Here is a 17,397-nt window from a genome sequence, read left to right as displayed (position 1 = left end):
TGAAATAAAAAATAAAATAAAATAAAATAAAATAAAATAAAATAAAATAAAATAAAATAAAATAAAATAAAATAAATAATAATAATAAAAAAACACTAAACTCATGCTTTTCTCTCAAATCTGCTTTTCCCCAGAGAATATTCATATGGAGTTTTTCTTTTAAAAAAAAAAAAGGATATAGAAAAAAAATATCTCAAACAAAATGATAGAAAATGATGTGAAGCTTTAAATGTCACCTTTCCCAGTGAAGTTAGTAGAAGAAAGTTGCAGGAAAAAGATTGTTTTAAAGTCTACTGTGTGATAAAGACGTGGCTGCCTCCCAGGAGATAGCTGCCTCGCTGATAAAAGACGAAGTCCACTGGCTACACAGCCACCTTGCCTGGAGCACTTTCCCTGGTGACCTCTCCCCACAGACCCCTGTTGATAGCACCGCAGACTGAGAAAGCTGCGCTTCGGTGTCTGGGATAGGAAAAGATGCTCATTCATTACCATATAATGACCTTCCAGGGTGGGAGTCCATCTCAATAGTATATTAAAGCCATCCATTCAGGTATAACAGAATAAATAGGCCAAACTATCAAAAATCTCTGAGCCATAAACTATTTATTGGCAATTGAAAGATAAGCTTCACAGAAGAAGCTACTGTGTATTTGCCTTCTGGTATAAAGCTATTTTTGAATCCTCAAAGATATATTTAAAAACCGTTGCAGAGCCACCCAGTCGAAGGTCCATGGCAAGAATGGGCTTCTAGCTCAAAGCTTTGAACGCTGTCGCTAGCTTTAGTTTTCAGCTTAATAGTTCAGTATTTATTACATGAGACTTTTAATATATAAAGTACACTGACATGGTGAGAGAACTCAGTGACATTTGACTTAAGAAATCTGAGCAACGTATACCCAAACATAAGTAATCACCTGCCTTATTTACAAACATGGTTCAAAAGGCATCCTTTGGCCTAACAGCTCTCTGCTGTTACCTTCTTGGGAAACCAGTAGTTAAATTTAGGACCCAAAGCTATAGTTACAGATTAACCATTAATCGGAGACAGCCAAGTATTAATAAAATGTCAATATTTTTAAAAATCATTTATGATGTCTCCCAGAACAACAGCAAGAACAAATTGTATGCTAGCACATACAGGTTGTGATTACTGACTTGCATCCAAATCTATGCAAGCCAACCTTCTGCTTAGTTCTAAAACATGGTCGCTATCTGCAAAATAGTGTGTAGAGCTATCCTGTGTTGCTCTAGAGAACTGCGTCAGCTGAGCCTGCTATTAGAAAGCAGAAAGAAAAAAAACAAGAGATTTTACTTATCAAATCATTATAAAGAGACTGGTGAGCATGAACCCATTTTCAATCCAAGCCTTCTAAAGATAAAGTGGTTTGGGGGGGACGGGACTTTTTGTGGTTGGTTTTGGTGTGCTTTCTTTTTTTTGTAGGTTTTTTTTTTTTTTTTTTTTTTTCAGAAACAAAACATGTCTTCCTCTCATGAACTCTTCTTTTTTGTTTATATAATTTCATGTGTTTTTTTTGAAGTGTATTTAGACCGCAAGGCTAAATGACTGTGTGGCGCAGAAAAGAACAGGTTGATAAAATGCAGAAATGGGTAAAAATGAATGTTGATATCAATGCTTTTTACAGATTTTATTTTGGGAGACATCCTGCCATTTACCCGTATTACGGTTAAATTAATAATCTTAAGATATAATGTGAACTTTAGGAACGTGTCGTAGAAAATTTGTTTGTATGAATTCCAAACACTTTTAGGCAACACTGCTACCTACCAGGACATTTGTTCAGATCACATTTTAAAGCCCATAGAAATGGCAGAGAATAATAATTCCATGACATCAAACAATGCCCAGAGGATAAATAACTCGGCCCCACCAAGGAGCACCATTAAGTTGTTCAGAAAAGCGCTGGATGACCTTGCACTCATAGCTAACCAACAGTTAAAAATACTAGTTGAAGACAATAGGAACAAGGATTTCAAAGGACGACGTTGTCTCCATATTCTCCTGATACTGGTAGCTGTCTGGGCCGGTTCAAGAGCATAATCAGTGACAAAATTGCAAAACTTGTCTGAACCGAGATGCTAATTTGTTCATGTTATTTCAAGTGGAAAGCAACCATTCTAACAGCAAAGCCAGATAATGTACTGCTCTGTCTAGGAGGCAATTTGTTCTGCAAGTCAAAACTTGCTCAAGATACCTATGGTGTGACTGTTATTTAAAACTGATAGTTACCTGCTATCAACTGTTATGGAAAGCTGAACATCTATTCAACATAGCACCTAAAAAGTTTTTGGCTAAGTGCTTTCACGGTAATTGCATTCGCTTTATAGGCATAATCATAAAAGCTGAAACTGTTGAAAGTAGCACCCTTTAAACAGGAGTACGTGGATTAAAATGAAAGTAGCAAATGCTGATTAAGTAAAAGTATGCTGGACATGTTTAAAATGTGCATACGGGCTCTGAGAAACCGTAGATGTGATGATAAGTAAAAACAGTCTCTTGAAGATTTTTGTTTTCACAAAGATTTCCTTTGGACCTGTTAGTTTATGATGTGAAGAGTCTGATGGTGACCACTAGTCATTAAGTATTTTAATTCTTAGCCAGTCCTCCAAGCAGTGCTACTCCCTGCACAGAACAGATGGGAGGCAAAACAAAAAATTTGACTTAAAAAAAAAATATATACCAACAGGAGAGACAAGTAATGGCTTTGAATAACTGCAGCATTACTGAATGTTCAAATACGAGAGATGTGTTAGAGAGCCAAATTGCTCTGTGTCCACATGTTGACAAACAAGATGTCCCATTTCTTGCCTCATCAGTAAAGCATGCTTAGCTCTCAGCCAGGAGCTCACAGGGAATGGAAAAGCTCAGAGGGCTGAAAGCAAAGGACTACCAAAGTTCAGCCTGTGCTGCTCTCTCCAAGTGTCCAGGATCATTCTCTCTCCTTTATATGTGTTTCAGGGCTACAAAAATATTACTGTTTGGAGAGTAGTAAATGAATAAGCACAACTCTAACACTGTTTTTTTTTTTTTTTTTTTTTTTTAATTGTTGTTATTTTTAATGTACTCATCCACCACATTTAACTACTACCCTTCACTGATACTGGGAGCTCTTGTTCCCTTGTATTTGAGACTGGGAAGCAGAACGGATGGGGGCTGCAGGACTTGCGTATAAGTTTTCATGTTACGCTACTGAGTAAGCATTTTAACTAGGTAGGGGTCACGTTACATCAGTCTCTATCAAATCAGCTGTGAACCAGTTGATGTAGAAGTAGGTATTCTTTTGCCTAGATGATTATACCTATTAACACAAAAAATCATTTGATGTATGTATGTGAAGAATTCCAGCAGTTGTCCTTTTGATGTCAAGTATGAAAGAGCATACACTTCATTAAATGGCACATCAAAAGGATGAAAATGCAATCATTAATCTATATTTTATGACATCCTCGTAACAATGCATGGTAGAAATCCATCTTGCATCAAAAAGAAAAAGTCCTGAAAACATTCTTTGAGCCTTTTAAATGTCCTAAGACCTTTGATTTATAGCTAAGGATAGTCATACTCATCATCGTCTCACTGATGTCATTTTCAAAATTGGCACCACAGAGGCAAGGTTAGGGATGTAACATGTAAACATGCACACTCTGTGTATAAATCCTTTGTCTTGGCGACAAATTATTTATTGCACTTGATCTGTTTGACTCTTGGAGCATAGTGAACTCCAGACCTAAATTAAAGCAGGCTAATTTCTTCTCTAGCTCACCCAGCTCCTCCCTCTAATGTGCTGAGGAACATCTCCATGTTTGGTGACACCGCCCCCAGTGTTGGATTTGTATCGCAGTAGCTATGGTTTCTAATCGGCAAAGAAATCCACAGCTGGCTAGGAGGGCGGATCTCCATCCTTGCTAGCATGACAGAAGAGGGAAGTGCCCCTGGGCTGAGATATCCCTCACTGATTTTAACAAAAGGTGTAGTAGTTGTGAGCATCTTGCCTGGCAGGAAGTTCTTGCAGAACTACACCTGTAGCACTCAGTCACCTTTGCTGTTTGTGGAAAGTAAAAAGTTATCTGAAGCTTGAAGCTATTTTGAAAAAAAATCTGCTTAAACAGGCAAAAGTTTTCCATTCAGAAACACCGAGGGAAGTGGAACAACAGAGAGGATACAGAGGTGTCAGTGCACTGCAGGCTCGGTGGTACTCATCTCCCAAGGAGCCTCTCCTGAAACAACTTCTGAGTTAGTACTCTGCTGGACCACTCACTTGGGTACTTGCTTGGGTACCTGCATCTTTATGCCACGTCCTGTGATGGTACAAGCCAGGTGAGAAACGGCAGGATCTCGTTTCCCAGTGCAGACTTGCTGTATCTGACCACAGAAATGGCTGAGCTACTTTGCAAAGATGGTGAGATCCAAAACAGTCCAGGAAAATCAGATCTGGGTCTGGATGTTTCCTGGCATCAGGAAAGAGGGGCCTACAAAGTCTACAGGGTGGCCAACATAACAGCATTGCTGCCCGGCCCACTCTTTCCGGTGTCCAGTATTTTACAGCACATTTTGAAATGTAAGCTGAGAACCTCAGCTTATGCAGGGTTTCATTTCTAAGGACAGTTGCAGGATTTTTTCTAAAAGGCTCAAAATTATGACTGCACCTCTCCAATGGGTCAAAACCCCAAGAGCAAATAAAAACTCTGAAATGTACTATGACTTCAAGCATGAGAGACTTGTTGATTTAATGTCAAATGACATTCCAAGAAATATAATGACTTTAATTTTTAATCTTTGAGAATTATAAAACTGATTTGACCCAGTGACTATGTCCTGAAAGAAGCTACATGGACAATTCCTCCTGACTTTCTGATTTCACACAGAGCTTGATGAATTTTCAGCCGATAAAGAAGAGCAATTCAATTTGCTGTTGTAGCTTTCCTGTTGAATTAGCATTCCCCAAATATGCTATTCAAAACGTTTTCTGGCAAGGTTGTTCTCTTACGCAGAAGCTTCAAGTAAATATTAGAGAAGATTCATAGAAGATCCTTTCCTCCAGCTTGTGAATGAGAATGTTAACACCGGAGATAAGCTTCACAGTACAATAACAGCGTGACCCACTTAGCCTATTAAAACCAAGCAACATAGTTGGAAATAAACACGTAGATGGTCACTATATCAAAGAAGCTACTCTACTGAAAACATTGTATTTCTACCAGTACAATAAAAGTAAATACAGAAATAAAAAAACTATTTTTAAACGCACTACCAGAGTGGAAGAAGGAGCGTTTTAAGTTTTCAGGCTGCAGGATTTGTCATAGCAAAATTTGTCATTTAAAAATAGTCCTGTATTACCTACTTAGAGGGACATACATCATTCAGTCATGAAACAGAAGTGATATCTTATGACTTAACAGGATAATTTGCTTTCCACACTTGCATTATCAAATGCTAAGAGTAATCATGCCAATAATACTTAGCTGCGTGTCTCAGAAAAAATTACTAAGAAAAATGTTAGTAATTCTGAGTGAAGGATAAATTCAACATTTCTCTAGTCTCTTCATAAGCTTTTGAAGACGAGGAACAAATTTTTTCATGTAATATATCCTTTTGATACCAGTCATTTACATATACTTACTCCAAATCCAGTATTTGAGATACAGGCGTAGCGGTGTTTAAAAAATCCACTTCAAGTCTGTAGATGGAAACAAAAAGACACCTCAGTCTTGTATTTTCCCCAGTACGGTGTGGGGGCAGAACTGAGCTCTCTGAGGCCTTTGGGAAGTGTTTGCTTTCGAGGGCAGCGAGATGGGTTTTCTCTTGGTTGTGGTAAATAACCACCAGCTGTAACTCTGCCAAAGAAAGGGGAAGTGATGCAAAGGCCACTTTGCACATACACCATGGCTAAGTTTTCTGTCACTTATAAGCGTATGCAGTGGGGTACCTGTGCTGTGTGGGGGCCACCCAGCCCAGCATCTAAGTGAAAGATCTGGCCAGAGGGCACAAAGATCTTTCCTGGCCCATGTAGGCCCTTCCTGGGGCAGCAGGGGTTGCTTGCCTTAACTCTGAAGAAATGTGTCCCTCTGAGACACGGGGATTTCTTGTGTTGCCTTCACCACTTTCAAGATTTTGCTATACGGCAGGTAGCAGTATAACCTTCTTTCCTGGGTTGAATTTGACTCAAACTAGGGCACCGTACAGGGTTTGAATCTGAAATTGGTTTCATACACCCATGAAGCAGGTGGCCACCCCGGGATGGCAGGAAGGGTATTTGGAGATGAGAAGAAAGTCTCGCACCATCAAGGACCCAAGGGCTTCTGTGAGCAGGGAGAGTAAAGAGAGATCTTCACAATGCTGACTTTTTGTGGGAAACAAAAATCCACGGCAACTACTCAGGAATGTGCTGTGAGATCTACAGAGGGTTGGTCTCCCAGACAAATGTTCTGCTATCTCTGGCACTTAGAAGTATTAATTGATTAAGGGGGAAGTAATACAAATGGATTTTATCTCCTTGCAAGGCTGGCAATGAGGGCGAGATGCTGCCTGCCATTTGACTCTAGCGGGGCACAGGCAGAGCCATTTGTCCTAGTGCTGTCCCAGGTGGGCACCCCACAGAAGAGTGAGAAGGAGGCTCTTCCCACCAGCATTTCACAGGTGGGGAAGGATAAGTTTTAATATCCTTTGCCCAGGTGTCATGTAGGTGAGATTTTGTCTAACATCACCATAAAATCCTCACAGTCTTTATATCTCCCCCATGCAGTAAATAGCACAAACAGCAACATAGCTGTCAGTAAACTAGCTGAACCAAACCTTTTTTTTTTTTTTTTTTTTTTTTTTTTTTTGAGTCAATCTCTGTATAGTGGCAGTTAAAGAGAAAACACTTCAGAGTTTCTGCTTGGACTTTTTGGCATTCAGCAAGGAAAGCATCTCTGAACATCCCCCTTTTCTCTCAGGTTTTTCTCCCTTTAGTTTGAAGGTCAAAGGTTTAATTTGTATGCTCGTCTCTCTCTTTCACTTTCCAACATATCCCTAATTGAAATTTGACACATATACCCATTAGCTGAATTTATTCTTTTTCCACGCTTCATTAACAATGCTCTTTGCTATATTACGACGATAATGCTCATCATAAAATGCTCTCCTATGCAATGTGGCTTACAATGGATGGTGATTGATGGTATCAAAGGTAACATGGAATCTAGAAGGTGTAACTACCAGATGAAATTGCAGGCTGTGGTAGGAATCTCAAAAATTAAGGACAGATTCTGGTTTTGTAACGTCTCATAGGGGATGTAAAATGCCAGGCAGCTTCTCTGATGCAGTAGCGTTATCCCAGCTTCATGGCAGTGCACCTAAAGCAGGATCCATCCCCTCGTGCCTGCTCTGCACCTGAGTCTGTCGCAATGAACTTCTTCGAGGCGAATTTGATCTTAATCTACATTATTCACCTGAAATGTTGAATATAATTTTCTCCACTAAATTGTGCACAATTGGGTCTTATAACTAGAAAATGAATCTCAAATCCATAAATGCAAATGAGCTTTTCATTTTAAAATCGCAATTTCCTTTTCTGATGTACTGTACCACTTGTCCATGAAGTTTTGTCTTTTTTGGAGAATGACATTTTCCTATGGCGTGTAGGTTTCATCGGGTTGCCATGGAAACTGGGCCTCTCTTTCTCTCCGTCTCGAAGTCTTTCACCTTGAGAGGAAAATGGTTGTCATTTACAGTGCATAATTTTGCAGGTTAAACTTTCTCTGATCGCTCAGATAGCGATGAAATACAATTCCGGAGTTCAGGGACAGGGGAAAAGGGGAGAGTGCTCATGTATTTCTAAAGGTGACAGCCAAATCCTTCACTGTCTTCCAGTCTGGCTTTAGCTGCAGGGGCAAGGGCTAGGAGCCTGACATGCTGAGGGAATGACCCGGGCTCCCTGCTTTACGACGTGTTTATGTGGCCAAGCAGACAGAGCGACTCCAGCCTCTCCTGCCCTTGCTCCAGAGCAGGACGTGGCGAGCCAGACCCGAGGGTCGGGCTGTTCTCATGTCCACTCCCATAGATCTCTCCCCCTTGCCTCAGACTGGTTTGTTTTCATCTGCGCAGGGGCCGTGCATGTCATGAGCTGTACCCATCGTGCAGCCTGGGAGAAAAGAAACCTGCACCGTGCACCATGTGCTGCTTGTGGAGCGAGGGGACGAGATGTCAGTGATGGTGCGATGGCCGTGGGGACCCTGTCACAGCCGCACAAGCCAATCCAGGGTGTGAAACCCTGAAGTCAAGGACAGAATCCCTCCCAGAGCTGCTGTTAGGTAAATTGTTTGCCCATAAAATCTGAGCTGTATATAAGAGTGATTTGTCTATATAGAAAGTATCTCAAAGTAAACCAAGAGGCAGTAACATGAGCAAAAGACCTGCTGCTTTTATGGCCAACCTGAAACAAGATAAAGCGGTGATCTTTATTACGAGCGCAATGTTTGAGGTTTTAGCCAGAAAGACTGAGATGCATTCAGAAAAAAAGTGGTTAATCATCTGAACTTCTGAATGCTTCCCAGTATTATCAGAGGTTTACTAACCACTCACTTTAACCCCTGCAAACCAATTAGCTAATGTGTGCAAATGCTTGAGGAACAATTAGTCAGGAGGAGTCACTTCAGTAGCATGGATGTAGCAGAGAGAGAAACGGTTGTTAAAAGGAAACTTTGTAGCAAATGAGTGCTTGGAAGCCTAAAGCAGTAGTAAAAAGTTCGTTAGTCTTTTTCTTTTTCTTTTTTTTTTTCTTTTTTGTCACTATTTCTTTCACCTGTGGGAAGCTGTGCAACTCTAAATTCTCTGCGTTAGAATATACAGCTCAACAGAGGATTTTTTGTTGTTGTTTTTTAATGAATAGCACTGCTGTGTGTGGCATGATGTGAAGAGGTCTGAAAAAGCCCTTGCAGGAACACTACATTGCACTTGCACTTGCAGAAACACCTGATATGTTTTCCAGCTGTTTCCTACAGATGCCACACGTATGCTTAAAGGTCACTGTTCTTTTGAGAACATCCATAGCCCCACAATTGTTTAGATATCACACAAACATCTCATACCAGGATAGTGTTTTAAATACAAAAAGTAACAGAGATAAAAGAGAGTCCAAGCAGCAGACAAGGCATGGAAAATAAGATAACTCTGAAGGAAAAGCTGCCTGATATTTTGACCGTTCCAGCTTTAGAGAACTGGGACAGGTCCCATGGAAGAGACTTTGGAGGTGGCATGTGAGGCGGGGAAGCTGCACCACTTCTTGGCTAGCACTGCTCCAGCCACCCTGGCACTGATGGAGCCACCAAACTGTGTCACCTGCGGAGGTTGAGCTGCCTGTCCCCACGCAGGGTGCTCTCAGAGACAATCTGCCTGGGAAGCTGCCAGGCAATGGGAAAACAGTCGCTCTCTTTGGAAAATAATGAGACTTTGAGTTAACAAATTTTAAGATTGCTACAATATCCTGGGGGGGGAAAAAATCAGACTGGGTTCACTCTTGAAGGTTTCATATGTTTGCATTTGTGTTTTTGATTCCTAATCATGAAAGCACCCTGTAATTGTTAGCAATATGTTTTAAAACATCCAGTCATGTACAACTGAAAGGGAAGATGTTCAGATGTTGATGTTGGAGTTAGCAGCAGACAGTATTTAAGACTGGCCTCCAAATGACCTCCAAGATAAGAGATGAGAAAGACTGCAATTCTAGGATCCCAAGATTAATTACCTAAAACTAAATTGCAGCTCTCAGATATTTACCCTGGGGTATTTGGTCTTCATATTCTGGTGCAGCCTAGGTGAATTCCTATCATGGAAGTATGTGTCCTTTCCTAGAAATGCTGCGTCTGCTTCTGTATCTGCATCTAGTCACTTATCAGTCTGGTCGGGAACAGCTTGTACAAGGAGAAAAGCGAGTAAGTTATGGTACTTGGATAACAGCCCCTTATCCACCTGGCAGTTTATGAGAGGTTCCATAAACCTATTTACTTCAGGTATTTATTCAAATACAGTGGTACATTAGCAAGCTGTCACAGTACTTAAAGGTATCTCTCAGCTGCATAGAACGGAAGTGCCCATAATTACCATTTGTTTCTTTATGGTGTTTTATTACAAGAAAGTAGCACAGACTGTCCTGTATGCTGCTGCAGAATACAAATTCTTCTCAATGTATCAGCAAGATAGTCAGAAATATTTTATAATTCCTCTCTCCTGGTGTGTCCATTAAACATCTTGAGGTATGTTTCTCTTTCCTGCTGAAGGCGTCTGGTTCTCCTCCTTAACAGATGAAAGCTCATGCTCTTCAGATTAAGTACATTAATTTTTATCCCCCAAACTTGTCAGCAGAAGCACAGACTGGTCTGACCAGCATGTCTAGACAGTGCTTATAGCCCAATTTCCACAGGCTCAGGGTGACCTTGGGTTTGTCACTTTGCCTTCCCCTCGCTACCCGTCAACTCAGGTTGTCAGGGCTTCTTTCCACTTGTGTCAGGTCACGGTATTTGCAATATAGCTTGCTTTCTTGTATGTGTTTGTACAGCAAAATGAGGCCATCATCTTGGTTAAGATTCCTCAAAACTAGCGTGATACCAATAAACAAACAATCGCTACGTATTGCTCCAAGGGAAGCTGACTGCCAGCCGCTCTGTGTTTGCTTGCAGATGCTCCCTCAAACACAGGTTTTTCTGGTTTGCCTTTTTTTTTTTTTTTTTTTTTTTAAAAAAAAAAAAAAAAGGTTGCAGTTGTGTATTAGAGGTATTTTCTACAGTCTGCCTTTTACTGTGAGTTGGAGGATGAGAGCATGAGTGGTAGGCGCAGCTTCTGAGCCAGGAAGAGAGCTGGTGCTGCTGATGTGCCGTTGCCCCAGCCTTGGGGAGATGCAGGGCTCACTCTTTTGATAAAAGTAGATGGAAAGCTGTTTTCACACCGTTACTCTGAGCTGAAAAAAAAAAAATGTCCTTAGGTTGGGAGTGAAGTGATAAAAGGACTGAAGCTTCTAGCAGTCATAAAGAAAAGCAGCTAAAGGCAGCCAGCCAAGAGATAGTAAAAAGGACATTGAATGTCATGCAAATGTCTGTATTTTTGCAATGTATCTCATATGGAGAAAAATTCTTACAGGTTTTAAGACATGATAATTTAGAGAAAACACTGTAAAGTTCCTTATTAACTTTTGACTTTAAAATAATTATTCAGAAGAACAAAGAATATTCACTGAGTGGGGGAAATCTGCATTGCTGCTCATGAGCTCATGGACAATCATTTCCCCAGCGATGTCCTGCAAAAGAGGAAGTGTCTGGCTGAATTTATGGGAGGCTGATGTTCTAGTTCAGTGTCTACTACCAGCTCCTTGGTACCCTGAAGCAAACTCGAGCTTCAAGCTGCCTAAAAAGTGAACACAGGAGAATAGGGTAGTAGAGCTCCTTCCATCTGCTACCTTGAATCCAGAATTTGCATCAGGGGAAAAAGAAATTCAATAGGCAATTCCTTCGGGCCCCTTGCAGCCAATATAAATCCATCTTGTTTGTATGAAACGCAGTAAATATTGTAATAATTGACAAAGTTACTGTGCTGAGTTCTGCTGTTCTTGCATTCTAAGCTGCAGCATCCTAAAATGAAAGCCTTAACAGAGATGTTAGCTTGGCTCAAGCTATCAACCCCATGAATGTGGTGATTACATTTTCAGTGAGATGGCAGTGTCCATTTGCAAAATTACCTTGAGTTGCATAAAAAATTGCACTCAAGCTTCAGTATTGTAATTTTTGGTGGCCTTCCCTTTAAAAGTACCTTTCTGTAAGCACAGTTAGTTAACAAACTATAGAACAAAGGCTTTAGTTACAGGGGAGTAAAAAACATGCTTTGATTGGGAGTTTTCTACTCAATGTGTCTACTCACAGACTTGTCCAACGTACTGTTGGTCACACAGAATAACATTACTTCAATCACATTTGCAGAATGAGGCATATTCTGGTGCCCAGTCCTGGCTAAACAAAGGCACCTGTTTTATCGTCGCTCCCAGTCAAATCCCAATCTGTTCCCAGTTTCAGTCACTGCCAACCGATGCTGGAGGCTCCCCTTCTCTTGTCAGTATGCACACATTTGGTCCATAGCCAGATCACTGCAGTCATGACTGTCTACATCTCTGGATGGGTAAAATGCAACATAACCGATGGAATTCCATAAATATCATTAAATGCTCATTTTTGTGGTTTTTTTTAGAGTGCTTTTGGAAGCGCTTTGCTTACTCCATTCAGAAGCATTTTGAACACGGCAAGAATATTTCCCAGCCTCAAAACTCTATCTAAATACTGACTGTGAGGATGAAGCAATGATTGATATTGTTATGCGATCACCACTAGCTATGTTTTTAAGGGCTACACAGCAATTTAGCAGAAGGGTTCCCATCCTGCTAAGGAACACTTTGAATATGTGCTTGCTGTGTAGAAAAGTGACCTTCAGGACTCGTCTAAGGACAAGGTAAGGCACAAAAGCTAAGCCACAGCAGCAGGGAGCTGACAAGCTGGGAGTGTACATGCTTAAATAAGTTTCACTTATTAAAAGAAAATGTAAGCTTATTTTCTGCAACTTGTACTGTGCAGACGGAGTCCTACAATTACATGGTGTGCTGGCATACCCTAATCTCCACAAGTAAAAGCAAATAGGTCAGCAGAACAATTAGGACCAAAGTGGCACGTAGCCTCCTCAGCTGGAATTCTTCAGGTGACACCTGCCGATTGCTTGAGCTTTCTAGGCACAGATAATACAGGCTGTAGCCACCTAGACACTAAGACAGGTAGATGTGAGACGCCCGGATGAAACTTCAAGCAAACCTGTCAGTTTTCTTTATTTTCTTGGTCATGACATTTTTGACTATTGCTCACCAAAGAAAAGAAAACAACTTGCTCTATTTTTCATTGCCACCCATAGTTACCGGCAGTGAAAGGACAGGGCATACTTATGGAGATACTTGTTTGGTCTTCTTCTTAGTTAAGTAACAAGTGTTTGAATTTGATTTCATTCCTGTTTCTAGTATTGAAAGGAAATAGTGTGTATGGTTTCTGATAGTCAAGGAGGATGCCACTGGATTTTTGTGTGCTGAAGACAAGACAGTTGAAAAACCCCAGGAAGGCACAGGAGGAGTGCAAACATAGACTGATGATATGAAAACAGCAAATAAGGAGGAGGAGCATGCTAGCAGATGGAGGAAAAGCAGACTGTTCAATAGCTAAAGACTGCTTAGGATACAATAATTTCAGTGGGGAAGACTTTCATGATCCCTTAAAAAAAACAGCTTTGCATATGGCAAAAGCTGATGAATAAAGAAAAGAGTAAGAGCTCCATTTAAACCTTTATTTTTTGTTATTGTGGGATTTTTTATGTAAACCTTGTATTTTAAAAGAGAAAACTGCTGGTGGAGAATTAAGGCTAACTGAAGGTCTCTATCCCTGATAAGCTCAAGGTAAGGGAAACAGCTATACCTAGTTAGATCTATCTTCAATTAAGCAAATAGTCCAGAAGAGATGTTGGTGCCTTCTAGACTGTCCTGCTTAAGGGAGAATTTTAAATATTTAGGTGACTTTTGTTACACTGAAAGGGTTCAGGGCTGCTGTCAAATGGATCTTCATATAGACACACCAAGTTCATTGAGGTTGATGAGCATACTAGCTGGCTGTCAGTCAGGCTAAATTGAAAAAAAAATCACAAATCAAACAACAACACACACAAAAACTCATTGTGCTCCTATATGGTATAAGATAGATCAAATAAGAAGCTATTCTCTAAGGTACAGGTTGACAGGGCATTTGTAGAAAATGAGTCAGGTTGCAGGAGGGTAAGGTACTCCCAGTTGTTCTAGGAGAAGAGTCCATTTCTTTTTTCTGATCTAGTTTCCTGTTTTGGGGGCTAAATCAGGCTCATAAAAGGTCCAGCTAAGCGGTGTGTGCGTACAGCATCAAAGCGTCATGCACCCCTTTTTGGGAGATGGTGGTGGCTGCAGTAGAGCATCAGGCAGGCCCTGAAGACTGAATCTGTGCAGAAGAGGGAGATAATTAGGATTAGCTCCTGCCCAGTTGATACGTTGCTGTTAGAGAAAATTTTAAATGTTTTGAAAATATGGAGAAGTCAAGGAATGTCTGAAACAGTCACGAAATGAAAATACAGTGTTAGCAGAGAAATTGAGTGGGATCATCAGAGTAGATGGAGCCCAAGCAGAAATTTCCTTTCAAAGCTGTCACTTCAGGAGGCCTTCACACTTCGCAGGGACCCAGTGGAGTCCAACCGCTTAATTACCATTTATGATGTAGAGGCAAACCACTACCAATCTGTGGTACTCGTCCTGACGTTTGCTTTTCTCACTTTTAAACAGGCACAATACTTCAGAGTTTTTTCAGTATTGCCAAGGCCTCAAACTCAGTGGCCATGAAAGGAAAAAGAAATGTTTACTGCCACTCAGCCTGCTCTACCTTGCAGAATTAGTCCCTCTGTTAATTGCCAAAGGGCAGAAGGTTATAGAAGTCAACTGCTAATGGTTTCTGTGTTCCTTTTAATCAGGGAAGGGTCATATTACAACTGAAATAAGATTTTCTTCTCGTTAAAGCAGTGAATTTCAGACTAAGATTAAGTTCTTGATCCAGGTGCAAATTTGTCCCAGAGGGCAAATTGGTTACCATTTCTGTTACCCACCAGTAAATGGGATAATAAATTATTCTCCAGCCCTTTTTGTATTTGCCAATTAACCTGCGTTTATTTAAACCTCATGTTCTTGAGGAGAATGTCTTTGCTTAGGGTGCCTGTGTCAATGATGCTGGGGTCCTAACGCTGTTTGGGATCAAGCCTTAGCAATATTTTGAGTATGTGCTATACTGAGGCAGAAAATATAAGCAAAATACATGTCCCCATCTATTCCTCATTTCATTTATAAAAGCTTAGAAAGAATATTTAGGACGACTATAGGAAAAAGTGAAACTGTTGAAGATAACCCAAAATAAAGGTAATGTTCTGCCAATTACTGATGCAGATGCTCTAGGTTATACCTGACGGGTGTATGAAAAGGACACAAACAATTCAACTTTTAATGTCTCCACTGAAATTGTTAATCTATTTTATAAAGACAAATTTTGTTACTGAATTACAGCAAGAAAAGGATAATGACAAGACAAAACATACATCCAGGCTCCAATGTGAGTTCAGTTATCTGGTGTCATTTGGGCAGTCAAAACCTGGAAATGTATATAAGGACATTGCAAAACTACTGAAGTGAGTACAGAAGGCAAAATCTTTCATTGCAGATCCAGATTCTATGTCAAAGCCAAAAGAAGGTAAATTCTCCTAATCAAAGTTACAAATTGACCTAATTAATTTTATAATTAACCTTGATAATTGAAAGGAAAAAGGGTGACCTTCACTGAGTTTGTTCAGTGTTTAGTTTCAGACTATAAGCAAATTCATTCCAGCTAATAAGGCCACTACTCCCAAATGCTGATGGGATAAAGTAGAAATTAATTAGCACATGCAAATGAAGACTACTTTTATTATACTGCACAGTAATTCCTAATTTATTCTCCCAAAGTGTTTAACTATTTTTATATTAAATTTTGAGGATACTATATCTTACTTATGTACAAATGTGAGACTTCTAGCAAAACACCTGTCTAAATAAGCAAGTTTTTTAAAAATAAGATTAGTATTTATTTAAACTACATCTTTAAAACAAGCAATTTCTTAACTGTTTTAGTGAATTATCCTAGTTGGACTACATTTTGCAGTACTTACTCCCTTCAGATTTAGGTCATCTTTATCTCAAGTTGAAAAGGTAAAAAAAAAAAAAAAAAAAAACTGATTCATTTGATTTAGGATTGAGTAAAATAAACAGGATTTCATTAAACCTACAGAGCAATGATCTTCTACATCTGCATATAAATAACTGCCGACCACCTGGCAGGGCAAATAACCTGAAATAAGTTTTAAACAGTCTGCTATTACAGTTCTGTCAGCTTGAATTAATTCTTCGTGAAAAGGCTTTAAAGACTGAGACTGGTGCTGGAAAGCAGGATGGTGTTTCACACGGGCTGTCCACTGCTTGTGGGAACGATGGGAAACATCCGACCCTGTATCTCACTGCAGTCTGACACTTTTATCTTAATGGTGGGGGCAAAGAAGACTTCTCAGCTGCTCTTGCAAATGCTATCACACTTCCAAAAACTTGACCAAGAGGTCTGTAAAACATGTTTTGAATCAGTAAGTGGCAGAGTGCTCCTAAAATAGTTTTGAGGAGAAGATCTTGAGGAAAGGGGCAGGAAAATGGTGTGCTTCTAACGGCGTCTAACCCGTGTGGTTTCTGAAGGAATACTCCGTGCAGGGTAACCATTATCCTCACCCATATCCAAAACATTTTAGCTTAAAACTAATAACTGGTTTTTAAAACTGTCTTTGAGAGGAATAAAGCTGGGGGTAAAAGTGGAAAGGGAGCGCTGGAAGTACTTACCGGTCATTTCTTTCTTCTCTTGGTTGTAGTGTAATGCTTCTTGCCTGTGTTAGACTGAAATTGCAGTCCTGGGATAAAATAACAATAACAAAGTATTGTAAGTTTGTGCTGTAAGTGGCTGAAACTTTATATTCATTATACTTCTTTTTTTAAACTGACAACAATGAGTTGCAAAGGTGGGGTCTTCAGCTGTAGGTAAAGGTAGTCCTACTCAGAGAGAAACTGCCAGGTGAGTGCAAGACTGCAATAGGAGTCACATGCTAGCATCTGTTGATCCATATGTAGATTTGTTGATCAATTTCATTCACATACATCCACTCTGCATGTCAGTTCCCCAAGTTCTTTATTAAAATCTGCGATGAAATGGAAAGATACTTGCCTCAGTGAGAGGAACCACTGCCATCCTAACTCACATGCACCCTGCCGGAGCTGTGCTTGGAGGGGAGCTACAGGTAAGCATGAGGCTGGGAGCAGACGTGGGGCCATAACAGAGACTCTAAGTGTTCTCTGTGAAGGGCTTAGCCCCCACTTCCTTCCTCTCACAGGCTTGGGGTGGGAGAACAGGGTAGCGACAGTTTATAGGTGTTCAGCCAAAAAGAGAAGTCAGCTTTAAAAATCCCTGCTACTTGCCCTGACTTATCTGTCTCACAGTAAATCAGAGTAGGCAGTAAACGCAGCCCCCACTGTGAGACTGGCACTTTTTTAATGATTATCTAAGGCTATTTCCTTCTGGAGTAAAAGAAGCTCTTCTGCTCCTGACACCTTAATAAAAAATAAAAATAAAAAAATAAAAAATATGTAGCTAATATATAGCTCATTTGTTTTCATTCCTTGAAAGCCATTAAAGTACTTTAAAATGGATGCTTTCGTTTTTGTGCAACAAGGACAATCTTATGCGCTGGAA

The 17,397-nt window shown here is 40.2% G+C and overlaps 1 long non-coding RNA gene across 1 annotated transcript; it reads right to left on the bottom strand.

The window, feature by feature from the left end:
• Window positions 1-12,219: 12,219 nt before the first annotated feature.
• On the bottom strand, window positions 12,220-16,816 carry LOC118170225. The gene is made up of 2 exons (XR_004752580.1): window positions 16,494-16,816; window positions 12,220-14,037 (listed from the first exon to the last, which is right to left on the bottom strand). It is a non-coding gene; the product is annotated as an uncharacterized LOC118170225 (long non-coding RNA).
• Between the last annotated feature and the right edge of the window lie 581 nt (window positions 16,817-17,397).

The sequence above is a fragment of the Oxyura jamaicensis genome, chromosome 7 (genome assembly GCF_011077185.1).
Source record: "Oxyura jamaicensis isolate SHBP4307 breed ruddy duck chromosome 7, BPBGC_Ojam_1.0, whole genome shotgun sequence".
Lineage (NCBI taxonomy): Eukaryota > Metazoa > Chordata > Aves > Anseriformes > Anatidae > Oxyura > Oxyura jamaicensis.
Note: the sequence above shows the minus strand (reverse complement) of the source record. Positions and strands in the feature narration are given on the sequence as shown.